The sequence below is a fragment of the Protopterus annectens genome, chromosome 1.part0, assembly GCF_019279795.1.
Source record: "Protopterus annectens isolate FY-2018-M chromosome 1.part0, PAN1.0, whole genome shotgun sequence".
NCBI classification, from domain to species: Eukaryota; Metazoa; Chordata; order Ceratodontiformes; family Protopteridae; genus Protopterus; species Protopterus annectens.
This window is the reverse complement of record NC_056725.1, coordinates 27,240,674-27,268,418: the sequence shown is the minus strand read 5'-3', so window position 1 is coordinate 27,268,418 and position 27,745 is coordinate 27,240,674. Positions and strand designations below refer to the sequence as shown.

General features: G+C 37.0%; 1 protein-coding gene across 1 annotated transcript in view; it reads left to right on the top strand.

The window, feature by feature from the left end:
- Positions 1–27,745, top strand: part of MARK4 (microtubule affinity regulating kinase 4) — a 3,074,992-nt gene that overhangs the window by 771,034 nt on the left and 2,276,213 nt on the right. The gene's annotated exons all lie outside the window — the stretch shown is intronic.

The window sequence follows — 27,745 nt, the reverse complement described above, 5'->3', positions numbered from 1 at the left end:
ATTATTGTGCGTACCATCCAGTGAAATGGAGCATATCAGTTAAACAAAATGACACGGCTTGCTAAGACATAATACTTCAAGAAATGCAAGGCCCAGTTTATACGTAAACACTCTTTCAGTGGGAGATTATCTCCTTTTTGCTTTACTCACATTTCCTCTGATGAAGTATATACAAAGTGCTCCTCACCTTGGATGTCTTAAGATGGCAGTGCTCCTAAATCTACCTGTGAAGCATTGTTATATAGGGAGAATTCTGTAGTAGAATAAGGATTTATTTATTTTATTTGTTTACTAGTTGGGTGAGCTTGTTTACTGACTGTTTTTATCCATGACCCAGGTGCATAATTAGAACAGAATGTTGCATGATAACATGTTAAGACAGCAGAAAAGTACTATAGTGGGGATCACATTAAACAGGTAGTGAGTATCATGTGTGCCCTTGTATAGTATTCACAAGCAAGATCTTGGCATTGCAGGCAAAATAATCTGCATTTGCATTATAGTTCTGTAGTAATTGTTTACAGTATGTACAATATGGATGGGTAAATAGTTGAAATTGGTGTCATAACATTGGAATTCAATTAAAGGCATTTTATGGCAGAGGTAAAAGTTCCTGTTCAGCTCTCTGATTTCTTTTTTTTTTCAATAATAAATCTTTATTGTTTTAGTATTTTCCATACAAACTTAAACAAAACAAAAAATTATTAATACTTTCTAACTATCCTATCTAGTTCAATCCCAAAAACATATATACAATATTTACATGAATGCCTCCAAATATAACATCAAGTTATACAGAAACATATAACAAAAGAATTTTACATAAGTCAGTTATCTCAATCTTTACTTATTAACATCTTTTCCCGTAATGAGTATATATGTCTGACAATACACTCGATCTCCATATATTATGCCAGTATGATATTAAAAATTTGTTCCCATATCTTTGGGTTATTAATATTTTTATTATGATCCTTCAAAAGTAGTTTGTGAGCTAATATATGTCTTATTGCTAAAGTCCTAAAATTGTTCCATGAGGTTTGAGATGGATTTAACCAGTTTGTGGCTATATAAAGTTTCATTAGTAAGAAAATATTAATAAATATAGTGACTTGGGATCTAGGAAGTTGTTTTGGAGGGATATGTAATATCATGAATTCCCATGAAAGTGTTGAACTTTGATATCCCATCTTTTGGAGTTGCAGTTTTAACGAATTCCAGAGTTTATAGATACATTTACAGCTCCAGAACATATGAAGAAGATCTGCTGTTTGATCTGTACAATATGGACAGATTGGAGAGTTTTAGAATTAAACTTGTGCAATCTGAGGCGTGTATAATAGGCATTTCCAAAAATCATAAGTTGAGTATACATTAATTTTTGGAAAGATATTGATTTCGTTGTTAGATTAATTGCCTTCATGAACTGCTTGTCCTCTGTAAGTGGTAATTTCTCCCTCCAATATTTTGAAATAAGTACTGTATTCTGGAATTTAAAATCCTTTATTAATTTATTAGTGGCTGTTATATATTTGACATCTTGTTGAAGAGATTGCCATAAGTTAAAACATTTTGTTATTTCCTCATCTTTAATTTTAAAGTCATCAAAATAACTTATAGCTAGTTCCTTAATCTGTCTCAAAATAGTTAAATATGATTTGGGCAGATTCATTTCTTGTCTTATTGTATTAATGGATTCTTTTAAATAAGGATATATATCAAGTAAGGTAAGATTCATCATAAGAGGAAAAGTTTTAAGATTTATTAGTTTATTATTAATTTTCAAGTTAGGATTTATATGAAAAGGTTGGAAAACCATCATATGCTGGATAAGATTTAGAGATCCAAATAAATTCTGTACTGACATTATATATAATTTAATGTGATCCATTATATCATATGATTTAATCATTTCCTTTTTTAAAAAAGGTACTGCTTTGGGGTTAATATTCAAATTCGAGATATATTTATAGTTCACAGTTACCCACATTGGTGTCCATTTATTGCTAGATATATCATAGTTAGCAATTCTTAAGATTCTGTTCGAATTTATTATTAAATAGTACATTTCGAAATTTGGTAGGTCTAGTCCCCCTTTATTTTTTGGGGTCATCAATTTGTCATATGATATTCTGGTCTTTTTTGGATCCCAAATAAACTTAGCGGATTCCCTATGGATTTGTTTAAAAAACCCTTTGGAAATGAATACTTGAGCAGATCTAAATATATATAATAATCTGGGTAAAACATTCATTTTAATAATTGCAACTTTTGCTAATACCGGTAACTTTAGATTTTTCCATCTTTTAAAATCTAATATTATGTGATCCCAGACTAATTTAATGTTAGTGTTATAAAACTCCTTATCATCTGTAGAAAAGGTAATACCCAAGTATTTAATTTTCTCTTCAGATTTAACCTGTCCCACCAATGAAAGAAGTGAAAAGGGTTTCGGAGTCCTTAAGGGAAATATGCTTGTTTCTTGAGGTTAATTTTGTAATTAGATATTACCGCAAAGTTCTCCACCGCTTTCAGTAATTTTTCAGTATCTGATATTGGTGTTGTGCAGTAAATATTAAGGTCATCAGCAAACGCCGCCATGGATATTTTTGTTCCATATAATATGGGTGCATTATGATATACATTCTGTTTAATATATAAAAATAAAGGTTCTAAATATATATTGAACAACAAGGGAGACAAGGGACAGCCCTGTCGTGTTCCATTTTTAAGTTGTATTCTTTTAGAGAAACTTTTGTTAATATACAAAGTAGTGTAAGGATTAGTATATAAAATTTGTAACCATGATATAAATTCCTTGGGTATGTTGAACTGTGGCAAAGTGTCAAACAAGAATCCTACATCAACCCTATCAAAAGCCTTTTGCGCATCAATTATGAGTGCATAAATATTTAAATTCTTTTGCTTAGCATAAGAAATTAATGAATGTAGTGTTAATGTATTATCACTTGTTTGTCTGGCAGTTACAAAACCAGCTTGTTCGCTAGAAATTATTTGATTCATAATTCTTTTCAATCTATTAGCCAAGATAGAAGTCAAAATTTTCATATCAACATTTAAAAGTGAGATTGGTCTATAATTATCCGGATTCTGAGTATCAGTATTCATTTTAGGTATAAGAATAGTTTTTGATGCGTTAAAATGGAGATCATTAATTTTATTATTAATTATATAATTAAATACAATCAATAGTATTTTACCCAGAATATCACAAAAAGTTTTATAAAATTCAGTAGTCAGGCCATCAGGCCCCGGTGCCTTATATGACTTGAAATTTTTGATTCTATCAGTTATTTCTTCCCTCGATATAGGTTTAATTAGGTCTTCTTGGGAAATGTCATCTATTTTTGGGAAACTAATTTTCTGGAAAAATTCCTCAGTAGATCCATTTAAAGATAGATCCTTTTGATCCGCATAAATATCCGAGTATATTCTTTCAAAAACATTAATAATATCTGCGGTTTTAGAATATATTGTATTATCAAGCTGTATTTCCGAAATTACAGATGCTGATTTTGATTGATTAATAATTCTAGCTAATGCCCTTGATGGTGTTTGAATATGATTAGCATACCTCGCTAACATTTTATGCTCATAAAACGTCAACCTATTATTTTGAATTAAGAAAAGATCTTTTTGGCATTTGAATAATTCCTCCTCTGTTTGAGTGTTGTAATTCAGAATCAGCTTTTGATCAAGTGAATTTATTTTAACTTCCAAATCTTGTATCTCTCTAATATACATTTTTTTATAATATGAAGCTTTTTGCAAGAAGATCCCTCTTATTTGCATCTTAACTGTTGCCCATTCTATATCAGGAGAATGTTGAGAATTCTCCAACTTAACTAATAAACTATTAAGAACATCTATGATTTCCTGTATTATTTCTTCCTTATTTAATAGATTTGGGTTTAAAGACCAATTATAGCCCCTGTGAGACAAATTATGCATAGAATCTTTAGAAAAGTGTAATGAAATTTTTGAATGATCCGACAAATAACGCGCATGTATGAGAACCGATGGTTCAAAATTAATCATTGTTTCTGAAATCAGAAAAAAATCTATTCTCAACCACATTTTGTGACACGGTGAATAAAAAGTAAAATTGTTTGCATTGGAAGGATTATTCGTATATTTAAAAGGGTCATATAGTTGGAAATCTTCTTTCAAATCATTTAATGCAACCACCGCTTGCCTATTAAATGACCTTTGTGAACAAGACCTATCCAATTTTGGATTTTGATAAGAGTTCCAATCTCCTCCTATTATTATATAATAATTGTTATATTGGTTTAACAACGGATATAATGATGCTATAAAACACTGTTGATTACTACATGGTACATATACATTACAAAGTAAAATAGGTTTATCATGTATCTTAGAAGAGAGAGTAACAAAGCACCATCTTCCTTCCTTATCTATTTTAGAGTCCAGAATCTTACCTTGATATTGATTTTTAATAACTATGGCTACCCCTGCACTATTGGTCTTACCTTCTGAAGCTATGACCTCTCTAATCCATTTCCTTTTCTTGATCTCTGCCCATTGATCATTAGTTAAATGTGTTTCTTGAAGTAGTGTAAAACATGCCCCAGACTGCAAAAGTAAATGAAGAAATAGTTTCCTCTTCTTTAAGCTCTGGAGCCCTTTTATATTCCATGAGTCTATTTCCCACATTTTACTCTGTTATTCATTTGTTGAAACCTTTAGAAAAGATCAAGTGTACTCAGAGACTTTTTGACAATATATATGATTTGGAAGCATTCTTGATATCCCGTCCCATACCAGTGCCTACCCACTCTACCCTTGGACCAGGACATGTATAGGTTTTGCATAGAGTAAACAATTGTATTAACTACTAACATAGTCCTTGATATATACTTCAGGTAACAATAAATAAGACTTATAGTATAATCAAAACCTATAACACCTAACTCTAATTCTACAAAGCCTAATCTAAACATTCCCTATTAAACACCACTATTAATCCACATCTCTTGTATCAGTTACTTGTGAGTAAATCATTAATTATGTAACTAGAAACATCATATAAGTATTAATTGTCTCATCCTAATAAAAAGTTATTACTGTCTAAAAACATCAAATCAAAACATTACATATACATCTATTGTGTAAAAATAGTTAACTTTCCTTATTTCTAACTAAACTTCAAGTGAACAATTCAAATTGCCTATATTAAAAACCCCTTGCTTATACAATAAAATGAGAGTTCAGTTTTTAGACAAGATTATTTACATTTAAAAACCTGTATTATTGTAAAAATATAGTCCTATAAGCATCCAAACAACCCTGATGTTTAGTTATACATTTTCACATGTTTAAGCTAATAACATCAGCATTTCTCAGTGTTATGCCCAAACATACAGACATTTAATAATGTTAAGGGAGAATCCTGCCCTAAATGCTTACCTGTCTAACCATTCCTTGTTCAGCATTATTATACTTTAACATTAAGAAGTTTTGACCATTAGGAGAAATAAACATGCAGCATCTTGAACATATGTGCTTAAAGTACTATTTTACAGCTTTCTTCGATGTTGCATTTACTTTAAATCAGTCCAGCATAGTCCTCTTCGGCTTCCCAAGCCTGAAAAACAGTCTAAACGATCGCGAAGGGGGAACCTTGTCAGCGACGCACTCCCGGAAGTGCCACAGTGAATAAAGCCTCCTTAGAAGCTACAGAATCATTTCCTGTCACTACGCAGAAGAGCAGACTTCAGAAGACAATAAAACTTCGGAAAACAGACTCGACAGTCTAGGATTTAAAAAACGAACTCTTATCTCAACAGAAAGGGGCCCAACACAGAACAAGAAGCAAACAAAGGATTACCAAGACCACGCTCCACAGTAGCAGCTAAATCCAGCTTCGGATACCATGCCAGTCGCTACGGAGAGCCAGATCAAGTCTCAGAAGCAGGCAAAACCTTAAAAAGCCTCAAAAAGGTAGCTTTTGCTTCATTTTTTGACGAAACCGAATATTTGGACCCTTCGACTGTGAATATTAAAGTATTAGGATACTTCATCTGAAACTTTATATGCTTTTCAATAAGAAGTTTACAATAAGGGGATAGCATTTGTCTAGCTTGCCTGATCTGGAGAGGTAAGTCCTGAGTCACAGAAATTCTATTATTGTTCCATATAACATACCCTCCATTTTTTTTAATAGTTGAGAGAATCTTGCTAACATCCTGATAATTCAAAATTTTAACATATACAGGTCTTGGACTGTTAGAAGCCTGTGATTCCCTTAGAGCTCTGTGGGCTCTTTCTATGATTATTTGTTTTGACAAATCAGGATCTGCAAGAATACTTGTAAATATTTGTAGAATGGATGTAATTAAGTCATTATATTGTACAGACTCTGGTATTCCTCTGACAATTACATTGTTCCTTCTAGATCTTGCCTCTAAATCAGTTATTTTGGCTTGCATAGTTCGAATCTCAAGCTCATGTGCATCTGATTTTTTTGCTAACAGATTTAGTTTATCTTCATTGTCTGCTATCCGGGCTTCACTTTTATCCATTCTCTCAAGGATTTGAGTACAGGATATTCCAAAAGTTTGTACTTGTACAGTTAATTCTTTTAGAGCTTCTTGAATGGGTAACAGAGCAGCTCTGATATCCTCCATGTTCAGCATTGGATCAGGCTTAGTTTTAGTCCCTGCTTTTGATTGTTCCTGTTGTTTGATAATTTTTTGTCTTTTCGAAGTGACATCTTTTTCCGGTGATTGCAGTTCTGAGAGTTTCGTTTTTGTGGTAGTTGTGTCCATATTTTTGTCTTCCCTCAACATTTATGTCAGCAGTAAAACTCAGAGTCTTCTGAATAGACAGTTCCTTTGTTTGAGAATCTCTTCAGAGACAGATACTCTGTAATAATCCTCTTAGATAGTATATTTTCTCTTAGTTTGTTCACTTCCTGGATACTAGATGGATGCAGCTGAAGTTATTTTTACCAAGATTTATTGTTTAAAAGTTCTTGATACCACCTCAGGGTTTAGATTTCCACAGGTTATATGCAGAGATGCAGATCAGTAGTGTTTACAGAATGGCAGCCATCTTTGAATCCAGCTCTCTGATTTCTGATGGAAGGTAGTTCCATGTAGCACGATGCAGCCAAATGAGAGCTCTTTCTCCAGTAGTTATATTAAATTTTGGTCTGATTCTGGACAGGGCATCATTCTGTTCTTGTCTGAGAGAGCAGGATTGCAGCCTGATAGGGAGTTTGATTATTAGTGGGAGACATTGGTGTAAAATTGTAATCTTGAGCAGGAATGAGCTGTGTAGGTATACAACCCTGTTTGAATGTGCAGGTTCTGTAGTCCTTTGAGTGGATCACAGTGATGACTATAAGATGCTGTTAGTAAGGAAAATGTGCATATTTTGTTCACTGTCATTTGCAGTCTTGATAGTTATATCCTGACTGTAGTACTAAAAGTGGGAGATTTTATTTTAGTTTTGGGATGAGTAAATTTTTCTGTAATGCTTTCCATGCAGTGTGGTATAGTACATGTGATATTTTGTTGGAGAGTTTTAGTTAAACTAGTCTGTCTGTATGTTTATTGAAAGACTGGGAGGGGTCTAGTAGCATGCCTAGGTACTTTTGCTCTTTAACATTTGGTATGGTATTGCCATCCCTGTCTATGCTATGTAGTGTTTTTTCAGCTTGGGTGTGTGTGACCAAGAGCATTAAGAATTTCAGAAAAAAATGCAGTATTGTGCAATACATTAAGCATTAAGGATAACCAACATAGGTTTACGTGTAAATTGCCAGAAATTAAGTACAGTTTAAAACTACTGAAAAGAAGTGATATGCTCAGGTGTTCTTCGTTGTAGTGCACATGATGCAGGCTTCTGTTTTGCAGTAGTCTTGCAACACTATCGTCTGTCTGAAATGACTTATTTGAAACATTGCACTTGATCCTCTGATTGAAAATCATTTTATCAAACAGCTTTTTGCAAGGAAATGGTAAGGATAACAGACCTGCATACACACACACAGCAGTGGAGCAGTGTATTTTCCTCCAGTATTCCACTGTTTTGCCCTCACAAAATGATGATATGCTACTGTGCTTTGACTAATTGCATAATCTGCTGCATTTTGCTACACGTGAAAGGTGACCTGGCAGTGAGATTTTTTTTTTTTTTTTTTTTTACATTTGTAACATTGACATGATTTCAGCAACTTAAATTATTGAAAAAGTTCAGAGCAGATTAAAGATGTTTGTCAACTTGTTCTAATACTGTTCCTTTGTTTAGGTAATCTAGTTGTTTTAGTCATTTTTCTTGTTTCTGTAGCCATCTTCAGTAGTGGATGTTGATTGCAAAGAAAAATACAGGATATTACAATGGTATTATGCAGTGGAAGAAAAAAATATACTAAAAAATATGCACAGTGAGTGGCCGGACTAAGTAAAAAACTAAAAAGATCATCAGGATAGGATACAGGTCAGTCTGTATCCCCAGCCTACCCTGCTCTCAGCCAGAGCCTGTTTCTGAAGTTGAGTTTTTGGTAGTGCAGAATGGAAACTGCTGATAAGTGAAATCCCAATGTACAAATATTTATTGAACCAATATTAACACAAAAAGTTAAGTACTGAGACAAAAGAACTTATCTTGGATATATTTTATTGTGGATGCTTTTATATTAGTTCAGTAAATATTTGTTCACTAGGAGTTTGTCAGCAGTTTTCTTTCTGCTGTTTTTTGTTTTTCATTTTTTTTTTTGGCAGTTCAGGTAGATACCCTGCCTGTGCACCACTGAGTTGGCTTAAAGCCGAGTAAGAGTAAGCCAACCAGGTGCTTGGTAAATGTGCTCTAGAAAACATAACACTGCAGTTCAACTTCTCTCCAAAATTTATGTGCTACATTAGATATAAGTGACAGTTTACCAAAAGATTTACAGGAAGACAGAAAGTTGTATTTGAAGAAAGTCCCTACAAAAATGTGAAAAAGGAAATATAGTCAAAATGTCTGCTGAGACCTGGAATGGTCTCCAGAAATGTAGTGATGATGAAGGCAAAGGAATAAAGGGTGTCAGTTGTGTAATTTAACCATTACACAACAAGCTGTCAGACCAAATGTACTCAGGAGAGTAAATTTTTCTTGGGCATCTCTGAGGAACTTTATAGTTCAAGCAGTAAATAATGTTTAGAACTGTCTGAATGATTGTCTACTGTACAATGCTATCTAAAACATGCTTTTCTAAGAACAATGTACCTCTAAAGTGGTCTTTTTTGGCTACAAATGACAGAAATTGAAAATAGTGTCCCTTTCTGAACTGCATAGGGGCAGCATTTTCAGAATTGAGTACATTTTTTAAATGATAGGTGGGCAGTGTATAATGTCCGAGTAGAAAATGTAAATTTCTGAAGTACTGCAGTGATGCATGTAAGGAGCCAGAATCTGAAAATGCTAAAATAAGAACAAGATTGACTTTTCTAAAACTACAAGACCTAAAGAGAAAATTCCAACCTGAATTTGCAATGTTGGGAAGATTGAGAAAAATCACTGTACTGTAAAGCTCAAGTAGACCAACAGTAATTTCCACTTTTGCATTATGATCAGGAACCAGATGTGAAGCAAGAAGTAAAAGCAGCATTGAAACTTTGTCAAAGGACAAAGAAACGGGCATTAAAGGCATTCCCTTTGAAGTATTGCAGCACTCTGGTGCAGCTATTACAATACTGACAGGGCTGTTCTTTAGAAAATTGGAAGACAGCATATTGATCAAGTAACTGGATCTGATATGTTTACTTCACAGACACAAGGTACAGGATCTGATTCTTACCTTTCATTTGTGAAATTTGACTAGGCTTAAAATTACCAATAATGGCAGCTAGCCTATAAAATATGTTTTAATTTTACAAGTATTTATTTATTTATATTTATTTTACATTTGTTAACCGGGCTGGTCTAGCTGGATACATATCCGTTTTCAGTAGAGGCCCGAGGAGAAAAGCTCCAATACACAATAGAAGTACATAATTAAATTGCAAGATTCAAAGTATTGTTACAACAAGAGAATATAGCTTACATATGCAGGAATGAAAATTTACATAGATGTTATATAAGACAAAAGGACAGACAGGAAATTATACACAAAACATTGATTTTGTTACAGATACTGGAAAATAGACTGAAATCAGAGATTTTCCTTATTACTAAAAGGAAAGAGAACTTTTAGAGATCTGCAATTAGGGAAATGGGCTAGGGAAGTGGAACTAGAAGTTATACTCCAGTGCAGCTGACCTGCTTGTTTAAGCATATTCAAAGCATATTCATGCAAATATCAAAAGTATGAAAGCAAAGTAGTGGCGGTTGCTGAAGCAAACAGTAATGCCCAACAGGATGTGTGCTATTGTGAAATAACACCTGCCCAGGGATGTTCTGGGGCCCAACGCCACAGGCAGAAGTTTTGAATGAGTGGGGTAGAAAATATAAACCACTTTTAGGTATTGTTTTTTGCTGGAAGGGATCAAAACCTCCTCAATAGTGACTCCCCCAATTTTGAGAAGGCAGTGGTTATTGAGTTTAACAATAGTTCCCAGAAAGTTAAGGACATTAACAGGAATTGGAGTATTTTAAAAGTTAACCTTGTGGTTTCCAGGGCAGTTGGAATAGGTCTAAAGTTTCTGTTTAAAACAGGATGGGATATAAAAAAGTATGCTTGAAGGAACTAATTCTATGGCCGTAAGAAAAAAAAAAAACCTGTAGACAAAGCACTAGGAAATGTGAATTTTTTTAATTAATGTCCTTATATAATTGAGGAAGAAAGTATAAAGTTGGGGTAATATTTTCAGAACTAATGTAAAGTTTAAGAAAGGGAATTGTATCTTTGAAATTGTTTATTCAGATGTGTATAGAAAGTGCATGTTTTTAGTTGGGAAAACTGAGAGACCACGCAGAAAGAGAATGTATGAGCATGTGTTTGCCCTATTTCAACATGCATTATTTGACAATACTCATAATGAATTTAAGTTTTGCATTTTGGAAAAGTTAGAAATGAATCCATGTGGTGGGGATTGGGAGAGTAGGCTAGAGTATAAATAACTCCTGTGGTAGTTTAAATTAAATGCCTTTTCACCCCCCCCCCCCAGCTTGAATGATCATATTTCAATTCATTGGGTTCCAAAACTTTGCACTGCTAAATTATAAACAATTCTATATATAAAAGGTTCTGTTTAATAACACTATTACTATTTTATGTAATTTTTAAATGCATTAATGCATGCTTTTTATTAAATTTATTAGTGAGTGCATTTATTATTCTTGTATTCGTTTTTTGTATTTACTACTTTTGTATTTACTATCCTTGCATATTTATGAATAAGTGGGTTCATGTACCTTTGAGGATTTGCTTAGGTAGATTAATTAATTAGGATGGTATATAAAAAGTGTTTTTTGAATTTCATTTCATTCTGATATAATCCCAGAACTGAAGGGATGAAAGTGCTTAATGGATTAATAAAACTGTTTTTAAATTGTTCTTGCAAAGTTCTTGGGTTTCTGCCTCCTTTAGTTGCTGTCATACTACTCTGTCCCTTAGTTGCTCATCTACATACAGCACTATATTTGCTTTTTTGTGGTGGTGTGGAGTTTGTTTGAAAATGCATTAAATAGAAGTGGGCCCCAGTATTGATCCCTGTGGGACTCCCAAGTGTGACTGGAAGGAAAGAAGAGAATTCTTGTTTCCATTTTACTGATTGTTGTCTATTTGTGAGATAGCTATGAAATCAGGTGAGAGATGATTTATTTAGACCAAGGGAGGAGAATCCACTGAGAAATTTCTGATGAGAAGCTGTGTCAAAGGTCTTTGACAGATCCAAGAAGATTGCTGATCCTAGGTTGCCATTATTTCTATTGTGGTTGATAGTATCGATGAAGCTAACAAGAGCAGTAACTGCGATATGTCTGGGGCGGAAGCAGTCTTGGTTCATAGAAAGAATATTATTTTGGGGAAGATGTTTGAGAAACTTGTAATAGATACAGTTCTCTAACATTTTTGATAGTTGTGGTAGTATAGCTGTGGTTCTGTAGTTGGATAGGTTAGTTGAATTTCTACCTTTGTGGAATTATAAAGGATTTCTTCCAGATGGATGGGACATGGTTTTCTGTTATGGATTTGGTTAATTAGTGTAGAAACAGGGAAGACTAGAGTTTCAGAAGCGAGTTTTAGGTACTCTCTTGGTAGGTTGTCTTCTGCTAAGGTTGTTAGTTTGAGTGTAAGCATTTTTATGGTGCCAGTTTGGACTGGCTGGAAAGAGAAGGATATAGTATTGTTAGATGAGGATGGGGTAGTGGGAGAGCTTTGTTTAGTAAGAGAGAGAGTATTGTGTATTAAGAGAGTATTTTATAATGGGAGTTGAACTAGGTAGCTATATTGCCTGGGTTACTACTGGTTCTTGGTGTCAGAGTAGTTTGGGCATGGTGTAGTAGTATGTTTATGGAGGCCAAAATAGCTTTGGATTGTTTTTGGTGTGTTGACTGAAGGTTGGTGAATTGGGATTTTTTTGATATTCCAGTTGCAGACTTTGACTGTGGAGATGTCACTTGAATTAAAGTATTTTATATTTTCTACCTTTCTGTACTGTACCTGTTTGCATATATGGTTTTTGACAGCATACGTTGGTAGATGATAGCTGATACTGTCAGCAGAGGAATTTTTTGTTTGTTTTGTTTGTAAGAATTCAGTCCAAGATGGATTCCTTGTTTGTGTGCTTATGAATACTGGTTGTATATTTTAGTCTGAAGTTGTTACTCTTCATTCATTCCTTTAAAAAGAGAAAAGAAGCCCACAAGCAGGCCAAGGTATCCACACTACAAAAAACCCCACAAAATCCACCAAGAAAAGCACTGGAGAAGCTAAGAAAGTTCTTTTAACGTAGTTAAAATATAAATGTTTGCTATTCGTCCCAAAGACTTCATCAGAAATAATAAAATGTACTTCCAAACCACTTTTAAACCAAACAAAAAAACATTTGACCAATCAGTTCATCTTATTAATAAGATCAATTAAACACATAAAAACATTTAAAGACATACTACAAAAAAAGTACATCTCAAAGCGTTCACACAGTTAACACAGTTTAAAACACAAGGGCATTCACTCCTGTGTATTCATTTTAGTAATTTTCCTTTTTTTAAGAAACATTTTATGTTCACCATATCATTTAGACCAGTAAATAAGAAGCAAGTTTAACCTGCCATTCTGCCTCTCTTTGTTCAACATAATTTCTAAAATCCCCTCCCCGAAGGTCACGTCTGACAACTTCCACTATAGAAAAAATAAATTTCTTCTAGTTAGAACATGTCAAAGAATGCTTAAAAAGGGCATTACTATTTTTTGTTTTTATAGCATACAAATGTTCTAACACCTGTTTCCTTAAACATCTGGTAGACATGCCCACATAAAAACTAGGGCATGTACACATCGCATGGTATACTATCCCTGTTGTACCACAGCTCAATTTTCGAGGGATAGGTATAGTAAACTATAGGTGTTCCAAAAACACAAAAGGACCCTCAGAAATAAATCTACATACCCTGCACCCTGAACATTTGAACATACCCTCAATTTCACCAGAAGTAAGGGTTGGCCCAAAGTTGTTATTTTCTAACAAATGTTTAAAATTTTGATTTTTCTTATAAACAAAGTGGAGGCCTTCTCCAAGAACTTTAGATAAGTCTGCATTACCCATAACTACTTTCCAGTTCTCACTAATAATCTGACGGATGTAATTACTGTCTACATTCATGTCCAAACGGAATCTGGGACCTTCTTCCCCTCTCTCTTTTGTGTGTGTGCCACTAGATGCTACATTCTGAGCTTTATTAACAAAACCTCTTAGCAGAATAGGAGGAAAATCTGTCTGCTATGAATGACCTCTTGAGCCGTATTTTCAAGTAGGTCTCCAGGGTAACCTCTTTTCAGAAACAAGTCTTTTATGAGGTTAATTTCCTTCAAAAAAACAGATCTTCCACTGTCATTCAAGATGCTCGAATGAACTGTCCTGTAGGAATATTTTTTCTCATAAAGTAAGGGTGTCAACTCTTAAAATGGACATAGCTGTTACAGAATGTACTCTTGTGATGAATACTACTTAAAAACACATTCCTATTAATATCCATTATCAAGTTAACATCCAGAAAGGAAACATTATTTCCTGTTTCCCCCACCACAAACTTTAAAATTATGGTGCTAGCACTTAAAAGCTCTACAAACTCGTTGACATTAAAATTGTCTTTGTAAACTATAAAGAACAGATCATCTGCAAATCTTTTACAAAAGATGATCTGTTCTGAATAATCAATGTGTGGCAGTATTTCTATGTCCCACCAACCTAATACCAAATTTGCATAGGTTGGGCCAACAATTGCTTGTTGAACAAGTTGTTATCCAATCTAACAAAGCAGTATAAGTAATAATACTGTTATTACTTAAACTTGCTTGCTTCCCCATAAACCATCTTAAATAATCAACCCTAACATCTTTAGGGAGTCCCACAAGTGAATAGGGAAACAACATCAGCAGTGAACATCAATAAATTTTCCAAAATAGTCTGAGAAAGAAAAAAAAAACCTAAGCTGGTCCAAAAAATCCCAAGAATCAGCTACATAAGAAGGAAGATGCTTAACTAATGGGTTCAACACTGAATCTAAATACAAAGAAATACAATCAGTGCAACTTCCTGAGGCTGATATAATAGGTCTAAGTGGAGGTTTTTCAACACTTCTGTGAAGTTTGGGAATTCCAAATATCACACCTACCCTGGGATTATCCACACATAAAAATTCAAATACTTCCCTAGTTAATTCAGAGTTCATAAACATATAATGTACTGTGGATACAAGCATAACTTTTAACAGTTTCAAACTTCATGACTTTCCTATACTCTTAATACATTTGCTAACAATTTCCATAGCTTCTATGTAATCAGTTGAATTCATTATGACAATAGCCCCACCCTTCTCTTCCTTCATAAACCTTAAATCTTTCCTTGAAATAAGTTAATTCAGAGCTTTCTTTTCATTAAGGTTTAGGTTATAAAACTTTTTTCTGTTTTGATTTTGTAACATACTTCTAATATATTTTTCACAGAAAGCCTCAAAGGCTTTTAAAGTATGCATTAAAGCAGGATTTAAGGTGGACGGCTTTGACAAAAAATTACAATAACTGTGACCAACATCATTCAATATATATTTAAAATTTAACTTGCGAGTGTAGAGCTTAAGTTCTATCAGAGTTTTTGTAACATTCACCCTCCTACTGGGCTGAAAATTAAGTCCTAGTTTCAACAATTGAATGTGCTCATCAGAAATGTTAGTCAGATAAATTATAAACTGAGATAGAATTATCCAGTCCAACAGCAACAGAATTAAGTTCTTGTACACTTTCAGATGCAAAAAGATATAAAGAAAGTACATTTTCACTGTTAGAACTCACAGAAGGACAGGCCAATGTTACTTCCAAGCTGTACTTCTCCCTCTGCTGCATGTCTGATATCCCCTGCTGCATTTCCTTTTCTCTTTCCAACTGAAATCTCATTGTAAAAAAGAGGAAAACTTGTTCATATTTGCTCCTGCATTGCTGGAAGCATGTGTTGAACCTATCTGGTGCAGAAAAGCATCATCTTTAGAGCTGGACTGCTTTACTGAATGAGCCACATTAGTTACAACCTTCACAGAAGCTGAATCGAAAGCACTAACAGCTGATGAACCTACCTCTGTCTGTAAAGGTAGAACGGTAGTGTCAGACCCACTACCTGAATATGCTGCTGGCTGGGCTTCCTTAATAACATTTGGTCTTATTTCTTTACCTGGTCTAGAAGGAAGGGGAACAAAATCACCATACACATATGCTGCATATGCATATGCTGCCAAGTCCCTGTTGATTTTTTTAGTTTTACATTGAACACTATTACTTGCTTATATTGTTAAATATTTTTAATCAACTGCTCATACTCAAATCTTGAGTCTGGACAGTTAATTAGTTCACCAGTGGTAGCATCGATCTCTGTCAGGGAAACACGTAATTCTGCCAAAACAGTACTGTTCTTAATGACAAGCTTTAAAACGTCGCTTTTTCTTAGCTTCTTCAGTGCTTTGGTGGATTTATTTATTTTATTTTACATTTGTTAACCGGGCTAGTCTAGCTTGGATATATGTCCATTTTCAGTAGAGGCCCGGGGAGAAAAGCTCCACATAGAAGACATACACAACCGGAACATTAAACCTTAATTACAGGAAGCTTGTTAGATGATAACATGTGTTCCATGGTAACATTTTTTTTCCCACTATGAAAAGAAAGAAAAGGATTTAGAAGTATGTGGTAGACACCCAAAACAAAGTAATGAGCAGGAACAAGAGAACAAACTACTTTGAAGGGTAGTAAGTTGTTGATAAGACATTAAGATGGCCAATTCTGTTGTTCATAGGTATAATAAGTCAACTTCGAAGGTTGTGGCCTTAAAGTTGAAGAAATAGAGATGTAAAGTGATGTTGGGCAAGACTAACTAGCTGTGAGAGATACTCTAGTCAGGGTTAGTACAGGGACATAGCCAGTGGGGGTTGTAAGGTATGATTTGAGTTTCTTTTTAAATAGTGAAGTTGAAGAAAGAGATGCAAGTTCACCAGGAAGTAGGTTCCTGCTTTTGCCTGCAGTGTTAGCGAAAAGGGATTCTCCTGCTTTATTGTTAGGTTTTTGAGTAGTAACGAGTAGTTTGTTTGCAGAGCGTAGGTTTGTAAGATTTTTATTTGGGCAGATTACACTTGTGAGAATTGGTGTGTTACTTGGATGATAAAGGGTAATATCTTACTTGATGATATGAGTAATAGTTGGTGAAGTAGAATTTGGTTCTGCAGGTCCAGCCAACCCAGTTGTTTCAGATTTTGGCAGTGGTGGTATCTAACAGGGGAGCCGGTAGCAAATCTGGCAATATTATTGTAGGAGATTGCCAGCTTGTTGAGGTTGCTTTTTGATAGATTTGTGTATATAGGGAAGGCATAAAAGAGTGTTCAGATGAGGTGGGTGTGGGCAATAGAAGTTCTAGCTATTGGTGTAAGGAAAGGTTTAGTTCTATAGAGGGAGCCTAGTTTTCAGTTAACTGATTTTATTGTGGTGTTAATATGAGTATCATAGTTAAGGTTGTGGTCAGTTGTCACTCCTAAGGGTTTAGTGGTAGTGTCAGGGGATATAACTGTACTTTTTTTAGATTTAATAGTGAAGTAAAGTGGGGATGGACTTGAGTGTGGGAGTAAACAGCAGTAATTTAGTTTTTTGGGGGTTAAGGAGGAGGCAACACTGTAAAAGCCAGTCCTCAACAAGTTCAAAGACATTTTGGTTGAGGGACTGCATTTCAGATGGTTCAGTAGCTGAGGAGATTAAAGTGGAGTAATCTGCGTATTGAATGGATACAACATGTGGGATACTAGTACATCGTTTATAAAGATAGAGAATAGAAGAGGGCCCAGAATAAAACCTTGGAGTACACCAAGGGAGACAGGAAGGTGGGAAGATAGAGTGTTGTCCCAGAGTACTGCCTGTTGCCTGTTATCTAAGTAGGACTTGAACCACTGTAGAGCGTGACTATCAAGTGAAAGTGACTTAAGTATATTCAGTAGTAGGTGATGGTTAACCATATCAAATGCTTTTGAAAGATCTATAAAGATAGCAGAGGACAGGGTGTTATTGTTACGGTTTTTGTTAATGTGGTCAGAAAATGATAGGAGAGCTATAGTGGTGCTATGGAAAGGTCGAAAGCCATGTTGAGAGCTAGCTAAAAGGTTATTTTGGAGGAGGTGGTCTAGCAGTTGCCGATGGATGCATTTTTCAATGATTTTAGCTATGGGAGAGAGCAGGGCAGTTGGACAGTAGTTAGAAAGTTCTGTTGAGTTACCACCTTTGTGTAGGGGAATTATAAGTGAGACTTTCCAGATGGATGGGATGGTGCCTTCAGTGATGGTTCTGTTAATTAGGATAGACATAGGGTAAGCAATAAATTTAGCTGCTATTTGAAGATACTTAGGTAAGAGGTCAGCAGCGGGGGTAGAGGGTTTAAGTTTTTGAAGAAGAGTACAGATAAGGGATGTAGGCACAGGTTGGATTTGGAAAGTGGTCGGTGAGTTATTTAAGGATGAAGAAAGATTAGAGGATACAGGAGGTCGAGAGTTAGCAAGTGACTGGATAGCTTCAATGAAGAAGGTATTGAAGGAATCAGCAATTAGTTTGGGAGTGTTGTTGGTGATTCCAGATGGTGTTGGTGTTTTGGAGTTGCCTAGGTGTAGTAGTCTATTGATTCCTGACCAGAAATTTTGTAGACTTTGTTGATTGGAATGTTGAAGTTGAAAGAAGTTTTTTTTGTCCAGTAGTATTGATGCTTTAGTTGAGTTTCTAAGCTGTTTAAATTTTAGATGATCTGATGGGGTTTTAGAGGTACGCCATTTGGCCCAAAATTTGTTTCTTAGTAGAATCTTTTGTTTAGTTTCCTTCGTAAGCCAAGGAGCAGTTTTGGTAATGTTCCTAAGAGTACGAAAAGGGCATGGAAATCCAAGACTTCAAGGAATTTAGAGCTGAAGTATGCCACTGCTTCATCTAGTTGGACATGTTTTAAGGGTTACCAGTTGCATACACTCAGTTCATTCTGGAAGTGTTCTGGGTTAAAATGTTTATTGCAACGAGAAGTTCTAAAAGTTGAGGGACTGGTAATATTAGTCTTATGTCAAATTATATAAATTAGAGAGTGATCACTAATATCAGCTGGTAGGATACCTGTCATATATGTTGTGGATAGAGTATTTATAAGGATCCAATCTAGGGTAGTAGGTTTATGGATACGAGTAGGTGAAGTGATAGTTTGGGAGAAGCAATAAAGGTTTAAGTGGTTAGATGGATTATTGGAATTACAGGTATTCCAGTCTATATTAAAGTCGCCTAGGAGAATGGTTTCTTGTGGATAGTTAGTGGATAGACAGCTAAGGATATTTTCAAGTGAGGTGATATTACCTGGAGGAAGATATGAGCATATAATGTAGATGGACTTACTAATGTTTAGCTGTAGCTTAGCGATAAGAATTTCAGTATTGCTATCAGAAGGTGGGTGAGTATCAAGTGGTATAACTTGGAGGCCTGCTTTGTATAATAAGGCTACGCCCCCGCCCTTCTTGTTAAGGCAATCCATTCTTGTAATACTATACCCAGGAGGGGTGATTTCATAGTCAGGGTTGTTGGTTTTAACCATGTTTCGGATAGGCAAAAAATGTCAGTCATGTGCATCCAGTAGGGCATGAAGGTGAGTCACTTTATTATTGACACTTCGTATGTTTAAATGAGATATGAAGAGGGAGTTTGGAGGCCTAGTAGGGGTGTGAAAGGGAGAGGGTTTATCTGGGTTAGCCGGTCTAAAAATGGAAGGGCCAGGATTGGGATGAATGCCACCATCAAGTAGGAGGTGAAGGTGTAGTCTAGGTGTGTGAATCAGAGTAAGATTTCAGTATGTTATGTGCTCTTTTGACTTGGTGGTGTTTATAGCTAATGTGGATGACTCTGTGATACTGTGGGAGGAGGTAGTTAGTTACAGAAGTAATGCTGATGTGTTTAAGAGTAGCTGATGAGGATAATGGGGAAGTATCTTTTGTGTGCAGCTGGAAGTTAGTAAAGCTAAGATGTTCGTAGGCAGTTAAGACATAAGGAAGGAAAAGGAAAGGCAGAATTAAGAACAGGAGTATAGGGGTTTGAGGTGAGTTGATATGAGATAAGTAGGCATAGTGCTGAGTTAGTAGAGGATGGAGAGTAAGTAGGTAAGGGTATAAAGTTTAGGAGGCAAGATAGGAGATCTTTAACGAGATGTGGGATGGGATTGGATAATGCGGAGGTGGGAGTGGTTAGAGAGGTATAAGGCTAGGTACACTGGGGGTGTGTGGAATTTGGGGGTAGGGTAGGGGACTGGAGTGAGATTTATTGGTTTTCATTCACTCCTTACTGATGGGTATTGGTTCCATCTTTGGAACCGAGTCGGCCTTATAACAAGCTCATTCCATCTAAATAAACTCTTCAGCTGTTACCTCAGATCTCGTTTGCCACGTAGATATCAAGACATGTTAAACCAACTCTCAGCTAAGTGCTATAAAATGTATTATTCTTAGAACCTTTTCCACAGTTTTTCTCTTTATTACTTCTGTAATTTCCTCTCTCATTAGTCCTAAACTTTTACCCCCTACTGAGTGCTTTTTTTTGCTTTCCTTACCAATTTGGTAATCTCAGTACCATAGCTGGTACAGATCTTCCCTCTCTCTACTTTCTTTCCCCTTACCTGTTGAGGTAGTCTAAATAACATTGTTGGTATTCTTTCCTTTCTTCCCTAAAAAAAAAAAGGTGGTTCTATTTTTTTTTCCTCTTCTATTGATATTTAGAGTTTCTACTTGTGTCTTTACTGGTTTATAGTGATTTTTTTGCTGTAAGTTGTCCCCATCATGTCTGAAAAGAAAGGGACAACAGGTTTCAAACAATGCAACTAATGCAGTCACAAAATGCCTAATTCGGACACTTGTTCATCGTGTGTCTACTGCCTGGGTGTTCCGCACCTCTCTACCCAACCACCATGTGAAATTTGTAAAGGGTTCAGTTTTCATACCTTAAACGAGAGAAAGAATAAGCTGATATATAAAGGACTTTTAAAAACTCCTTTTTCAGAGGCTATTTCTGAGTCGGCAGGCTCAACCCCTCCAAAGAAAGAACACAAAAGAAGTCATCACTCTGTTCCTTCTTCGTCACATACTAGTGATAAAAAGTCTTCCAAACTAAAACCAAAGTCCCTAAATTGGCATCAACGACTTTGGCACCGGGTCTCAACTGCCCTCCACGGTGCCATCCTCAGTTCCAAGACCTCGATCATCCACTTCAGTATGACTTTGGCACCGGGTCTCAACTGCCCTCCACGGTGCCATCCTCAGTTTCAAGACCTCGATCATCCACTTCAGTATGTCTTCAGTGACTCTGCCTCCGGCACCAGCCACTGGTACCGATAATGTCCACCGTACCTACCATGTCTTTATCTTCCATCTCAGCCCCATCCTGTTTGGCACTAAAAATAGTACACACAACACCGGTCACTTTGCCCCTCCCTATACATCTTACTGGTCATGAGACTACGGTGCTGATAGGAGAAACTGTTCCTCAGACCCAATACTCCTCTACGGCAGATGCATTCTTTGGGAAACAATATAGCCCTTTCTTGTAATGGCCTAATTCTCTGTCGTGGATATCAACCTGCTCCTCCAGGAGCATTTCAGAATTGGATGTGGTGCGACTTGTGAATCAGCTACTGATGGCCAGAGGGATCTCAGCACCTTCCAAAACTCCCAGTCAGAGTTTAGAGTTTTTTTCCATGGACTCCTGCATATTCTCCTCCTTTCAGATATCGAAGCAACCTATATCGATGCCTGTTTTGGTTCCCGCTTCTTTAGTTCCACTGGTGGACTTGACTGTGGTTCTGGAACCGACCCTTTGGTCGACTCATTTGGAGTTGAACTATCCTCAGGATCGTGACTGGGCTGCTGGCACCGTGACCCCTAATATGGTGCCAGTTTATTCTATGGCACCGTCTACTGTGGTTCCAGGAGTCTTGGAAGCACCAAGTCCTCTTGGTGCCCCTTCCTTGGGAGAGGGTTCGTCAGAGCGGGTTTTGACCCCGATTCCAAGGTTGTCATTTTGGTTCCAGGCTCCCATCCCTCTTCAGGCAGGCCAGCTTTCCAAGTGATGGTGAAGGCCCTTGCCTCTGTAGGCAAACCATCCATGTCGGAGTACCATATATATCCTCCCTCTGAACCACAGCTGACACAGTAAGGATATTGAGCACGAGAGCCTCAAGATACTTTATTGCAGGGCACCCTCTCTTTGGAGTCCTCTTCAAAAGCCTTCACTTTAGAGGTACCACGTAAGAGATTACTCAAGAGAAAGCATGTGGACTCCTGAGAAGAGTCCCTCACCAAAGATATGGACTAAGATGAAGGGGAGGGGTCCCCATGATTGCCACCTGAGGATGTCTCCTTCAGAAACATACTGGAAATTTCAAAACAGCGGGGGGGGTGAGGCTGGAAGCTTACCAAACCCCTCCTCTGAGGAGTCTGTATTCTTGCAGGCTTTATGTGCTCGACCCTCTACTTCTTGGGTGACCCTGCCTGCAGATAAACTAGTCCAACTTATCGTGCAGCGCACATGGAAGTGTCCTGATACTGTTGAACCAATCTCCTGGAGACCAGACAAAATTCTGTCCCTGCCATAAGAAAGTCAACACTGGTCCAACAGCTTACTGGTAGACACTATGGTGGTGGTGGTGGTGGCCACTAAAAAAAAGCTTGCAGAGGATAGCCATACTGTCCACCCCCAAACAAGGAGTCTCGGGCAATGGACAGGTTAGGGAAATGAGTGTTTGCCTCATCAACCATTGCCTTTCTGTCCTTGAATTACTTGGAACACTTTACTAGACTTCATAGAGACCTAATCGCAGAACTCTCCAGAACCTTAGCAGGAGTAGTTTCTAACGAGGTATGTGACAAAGTTGCCTCGCAGCTTGCGATCCTGGAATCTATATCCAACTCATCCATGTGGTTAATCTCTCACACTACTGAAGGGGCGTCTAGAGCTGCGGGTTCAGGCATTGTCATGAGATGTCATGCCTGAATGCACCTTTGTGACTTTGTGGACCCTTTTAAGTCTTCCTTTCTTAATGGTCCAGTGGAAGTTTCTTCCCTCTTTGGCCTGAAAGTGAAAGGCACATTAGGCAGGTGTGAAAAGGACGGCAAGACTCTGTCTGCTGTGGACGTTCGTTTTTCCACCCCCCAACAATCCTACTGTAGGAATTAAAGGAGTGGAAAGATGTGACATAAGAAATACCAGGGTCCTTTCCTTTCTGTGACACACATGATGAGTTTACACCCCCAGGACAGAGGGGTTAACTCATCATGAAGACACCCCTGCAGAGGCAGAGGGGGTTCACATAACCAGGGGTCCAGAGAGAGGGTCCCTATTAGTGCTCCTGAAGAGCGGCCCGATTGCTTTCCTCTAGAAACAGTCGGAGGACGTTTTTCTCTGCACTACCCTGCCTGGCAAACAAGAACCACAGATTGTTGGGTGCAGAATATAATAGACAGAGGTTGTCACATACCCTTCAGTATTTGCCCAAAGCCATTAAGACGTATTCCCGATGTTCCACCCAGTCAAAGGGAAGCAGCAGCTCAAGAAATACGAAAGCTCTGTCAAAAAGAGTCATCCAACCAGTTCCACCAGACCAAATAGGATCTGGATTTTACTCTAGGTTCTTTTTAGTGCCAAAAAAGTCAGGGGGACTGGAGACCGATCTTGAATCTCAGCATTCTGAACAAATTTGTCAACCAAACAAAATTCTGCATGGTCATGGTTCAGTCTATCCTACCCTTCCTGGAGAAAGACGATTGGAAGTGCTCAATATATCTTAAGGATTCACATTACTACATAAAAATGGACAAACGTTCCAGAAGATTTCTTCACTTCCGGCTGAGAGGCAATCATTACCAATTCCAGGCACTACCCTTTGGACTCTGTACAGCCCCCAGAGTGTTCAACAAATATATGGCAGTGGTAACAGCTCACCTGAGACTGCAAGGATTCCAAGTGCTTCCATACTTAGACGATTGACTCCTTACTGCCCCCATCAAGCTTCTACTGGTTACAGCCTTAAATTACACTCTAAAACTTGCAAAATACCTTGGAATCTCAATAAACAACGATTAATGTTAGTTGGTTCCTTCTTAAACCTTGGAATTCATAGGAGCAACTTTCAACAGTCAGTCTTGCGTAGTCTCCCTTCCAGATCACAGATTAGGAAGACAGAGGTCCCCAACTCCAGGTGACTCTCCCTCAAGACAGAGTTCCAGCTTGGGCTGTCCTTCAACTTCTAGGATCAATAGCAGCATCAATTACAATAGTTCCCCTGGCAAGACTACACAAGAGACTTTTTCAATGGCTCCTTCTAACAGAGTTGTCCCCTTCACATCATCCTATGTCTTTTCAGATCCACATAAACTGATGCAGACAAGATTTAACTTGGTGGATGAAGCCAGAAAAAGACCCATGGAGTTGCTCTTTCTCCTCATCTCAGCCCAAGGCCACAGTGACCACGGATGCTTCCCTGATTAGGGGGGGCACTTCCAGGGAAAGACTGAGGCCAGTCTGCATCTCAGTGTTCTAGAGCTGAGGGTGGTGCTTCTAGCGTTGCAAGCCTTTCAATCTGCCCTTCCTACAGGGATAATCATTATCAATGCCGACAATATGTCGGTGGTTTGGTATATCAACAAACAAGGGGGAACCAAGTCCTACCCATTGTGTCAAGAGGCCATGAGAATTTGGCAATGGGTGACAGCTTCCAATTGCTTTCTGATAGCAATGCACATTCCCAGGAATTCCAACGTGATTGCAAATAAACTGAGCAGATGCATCCTCCTGCCTCATGAGTGGTCCCTCAATTCAGCCATAGCGGTGAAGATCTTCAGCCACTGGGGCCAGCCTTGCTGCGACCTGTTTGCCTCTCCAGCAAATCCCAAATGCAGCAGCTACTTTGCCTTAATTCCCCCAAAGGAGGAGTCCCTGAGGGATGCTCTAATACACAATTTAACACTAGTACTGCAATCCCTGACTTGATCACCTTTTAAACCTGCTGCAACTTACGATATAACGTTCTTATCCTGGAAATCCCTAGTTTTAGTAACCATCACCTCCTGCCAGACACATGTCCGAGCTTCAGGCTTGTGCATAAAATGCCCTTACATGGTCTTTCATAAGGACAGAGTATCACTCTGGACTAACCTTTCCTTTCTGCCCAGTGTTATTTTGGAATTCACTATTAATCAGACAATTGACCTACCAGTCTTTTTTCCAAATTTCCCAAATAAAGGAGTATACTGCCTTTATTTACTGGATGTACATAGACAATTACGATTTTACCTAGACAGAACTAAATCAGTACGTAAATCTGACCAGTTATTTGTTTCCTATTAAGGGCCAAAATTGGGAAACACTGTTTCTAAGGTTACTTTATCTAAGTGGTTGACAAATTGTATATGCTTTGTCTACCAACATAAAATTCCTCTGTCAAACAAGGTCAAAGCACACTCAACCAGATCAGTGGTGACTTCTGTTGCTTTTCATTCAAGGGCTTCAATGGATGATATCTGTTTGGCTGCTGCTTGGGCTACCCCTCATACTTTTTCACTCATTACAAATTGGATTTGGTCTCCAGGGGGAGACCATTTTTTGGTTCAATGGTACTCATGAACATCCTTCCATAGGGCCTCCCGGAATGAAAATTAACAACATCAAATAAAGAAGTAATGTTCTTACCATAATGTTCCATCTGTGCTGTTTATCTTCATTCATTTATTATGTATCGCCCTCCTTCCCCCTCCAAGGGACTCCTGGAGGTTCGGATTTGGTCCAAATCCCACATTAGGGGACTTGCTCAGAAAAAGCCTCTGCTTTCTTCATTATGGGCAAACTTGATCTGAGGTTACAGGGAGAGGGACAATGTGGGTAAAGCTTAGCTCAAGAGTTTTTTGGCTGGCACGAGCTTGTTATAAAGCTGACTCTGTTCCTAGGACAGAACCGACACTCATCATTAATGTATGAATGAAGATAAACAACACAGATGGAATGTTATGCTAAGAACATAACTTCTTTTTATTTGTGAGAAACTAAATAGATTAATTTATGAAGTGTTTGTGTCTCTAGGGTTCAAGTTTGTTAAGGTCAAGCATCATAATGGTTTCATGATGTATATTGTTATGTAGCCAGTGCATAAGTTGTTGTTTGTGTTACTGTTTTTGCCCTGGTGGGATATAAAGCCCAGTGATGCATACGGCTGTTCTCTTAAGTATGAGATGTGCTATGAGGTATTCTGCATTGTTAAATGTGGTTAAAGGGTGTGGGTAGAAGCTAAGTTCTAAGGAGCTTTTGTATATAATTTCTGCTACTCCACCTCGTTTGCTTGTTATGTCATGTCTGAAAATGCTAAAACCTGGAGGAAGTATTTCATATTCTTTTACTTGAGGTTTTAGCCAGGTTTCTGTGACTACAGCTATATCAGAGTTGTAAAGTGCTAGGCATGCTTGGAATTCTTGGAGTTTATTGCAGATGCCTCTGAGATTAATGTTAAGTAGTAGTATGTCGTATTTGTAGCTAGAGGTGTTGGGCCTGGGGGATATTGATGCCATTTGTGACATAGTAGTAGGGCCTGGGTTTGGATGTACGTTTCTGCCGAGTTTTAGATGGACTGAGTGAAAGAGATGAAAATACCATTTGGATTTGTTTATAAGGAGCTGGTGTATTGTTCTTAGGTTAGTTTTTACATATCTGTTACTAGAGAAGTTGGAGGGATTTGGCAGGTGTTTTTGAGATGAAATGAAAAACAGTGAGTGCTGTTGTGAATGGTGTATGAAGGTGTGGGTTGGTGGGTGATTTGCTCTTTGGAGAAATGCAAGTTTGGTAATTAGTCATATGTTTGAGTGTGGTGGGGAGTAGAAGCGATATGTGTGTAGGTATATTGTTATTTTGTGGTGTATTGTGTGTTAGCAGCTTTTTAGTTGTATAGCATTTCATGATGTAAATTGCATGTTATGTTTTGTGCATTGCGCACAGGCAGTGATATTGCAAAGTTGAGGTAGGGGTAGTCTTACCATTGACTTTTGTATATGTTAAATATATAAAAGTAATAATGCACTTTTTCTGAATTGTAATGTATCTAGACCGTACTTTGTAACAAGATATGAGAAGAAACAACCACATAATATAATCAGCCTGCCAAATGATGTGTGCATATAAACTAAAAGGTGAAAAGTGACATTCAAAATGACTGTGAAGTGTAATATCTTTCTATAATAATGGCTACTGTGTCCATAGTATCATGGCATGTAAATAACCTAAAAAGTATAGCCAGCAATCAGAGTGTAGACTGCAATTAATGTTGCAAAAAACACATTTGAATAGAAATGAGCATGTGGGTTTGACAAAGAAAGGATAAGTTGCATATTCAGCAGAATATTAGGGACAAAGGAAAATGGGGAGAAGTACTGATTGCTAAAGGATCTCCAATACTGATATAAAAAGAAATTAAACAGTAATGGTAGTTTTATGGTAGTACAGTTTTAATAGCAGTTAGGACAGGTTATGCTGGCTTGCATTTATTTTCCACCTAAAGTTGCTGTTACAGAGCTTAAGATGACTCGAACCTGATTTGTAATGCCGAGTATGTATCAGGGAGATCTAGAAGGCAAAATATAACAAAAGAGGTTAGATTTCTGAAGACATGTTTGATAATATTTACATTTATATGTTGTTCCCCAAGGTCCAAAATTTGGCCTAGATTAATTAGAAATTATATTTTATAGGAATCTGTGTGTTTAATTTAAAGTTCTGACCCACATCCAACAACTATGTCAGATCATCCGATAGTAAAAACTAAGATAAAAATGTAGGGTAATGAGGTAACATTTAAGGAAGTAACTGGTGTGATAATCATGAAAACCTAGCTTTGTTCATATATGATATTATTTTGTACTTTATAAATCCTGAAAAGGATTTTTCGGTGGTGTTGAACATTTTAAGACTGTTTCAGGTCATTTTGGGATATAAAATAAATGAAGATAAAACAAAGACTGAGTGGTAAAGTATGTACTA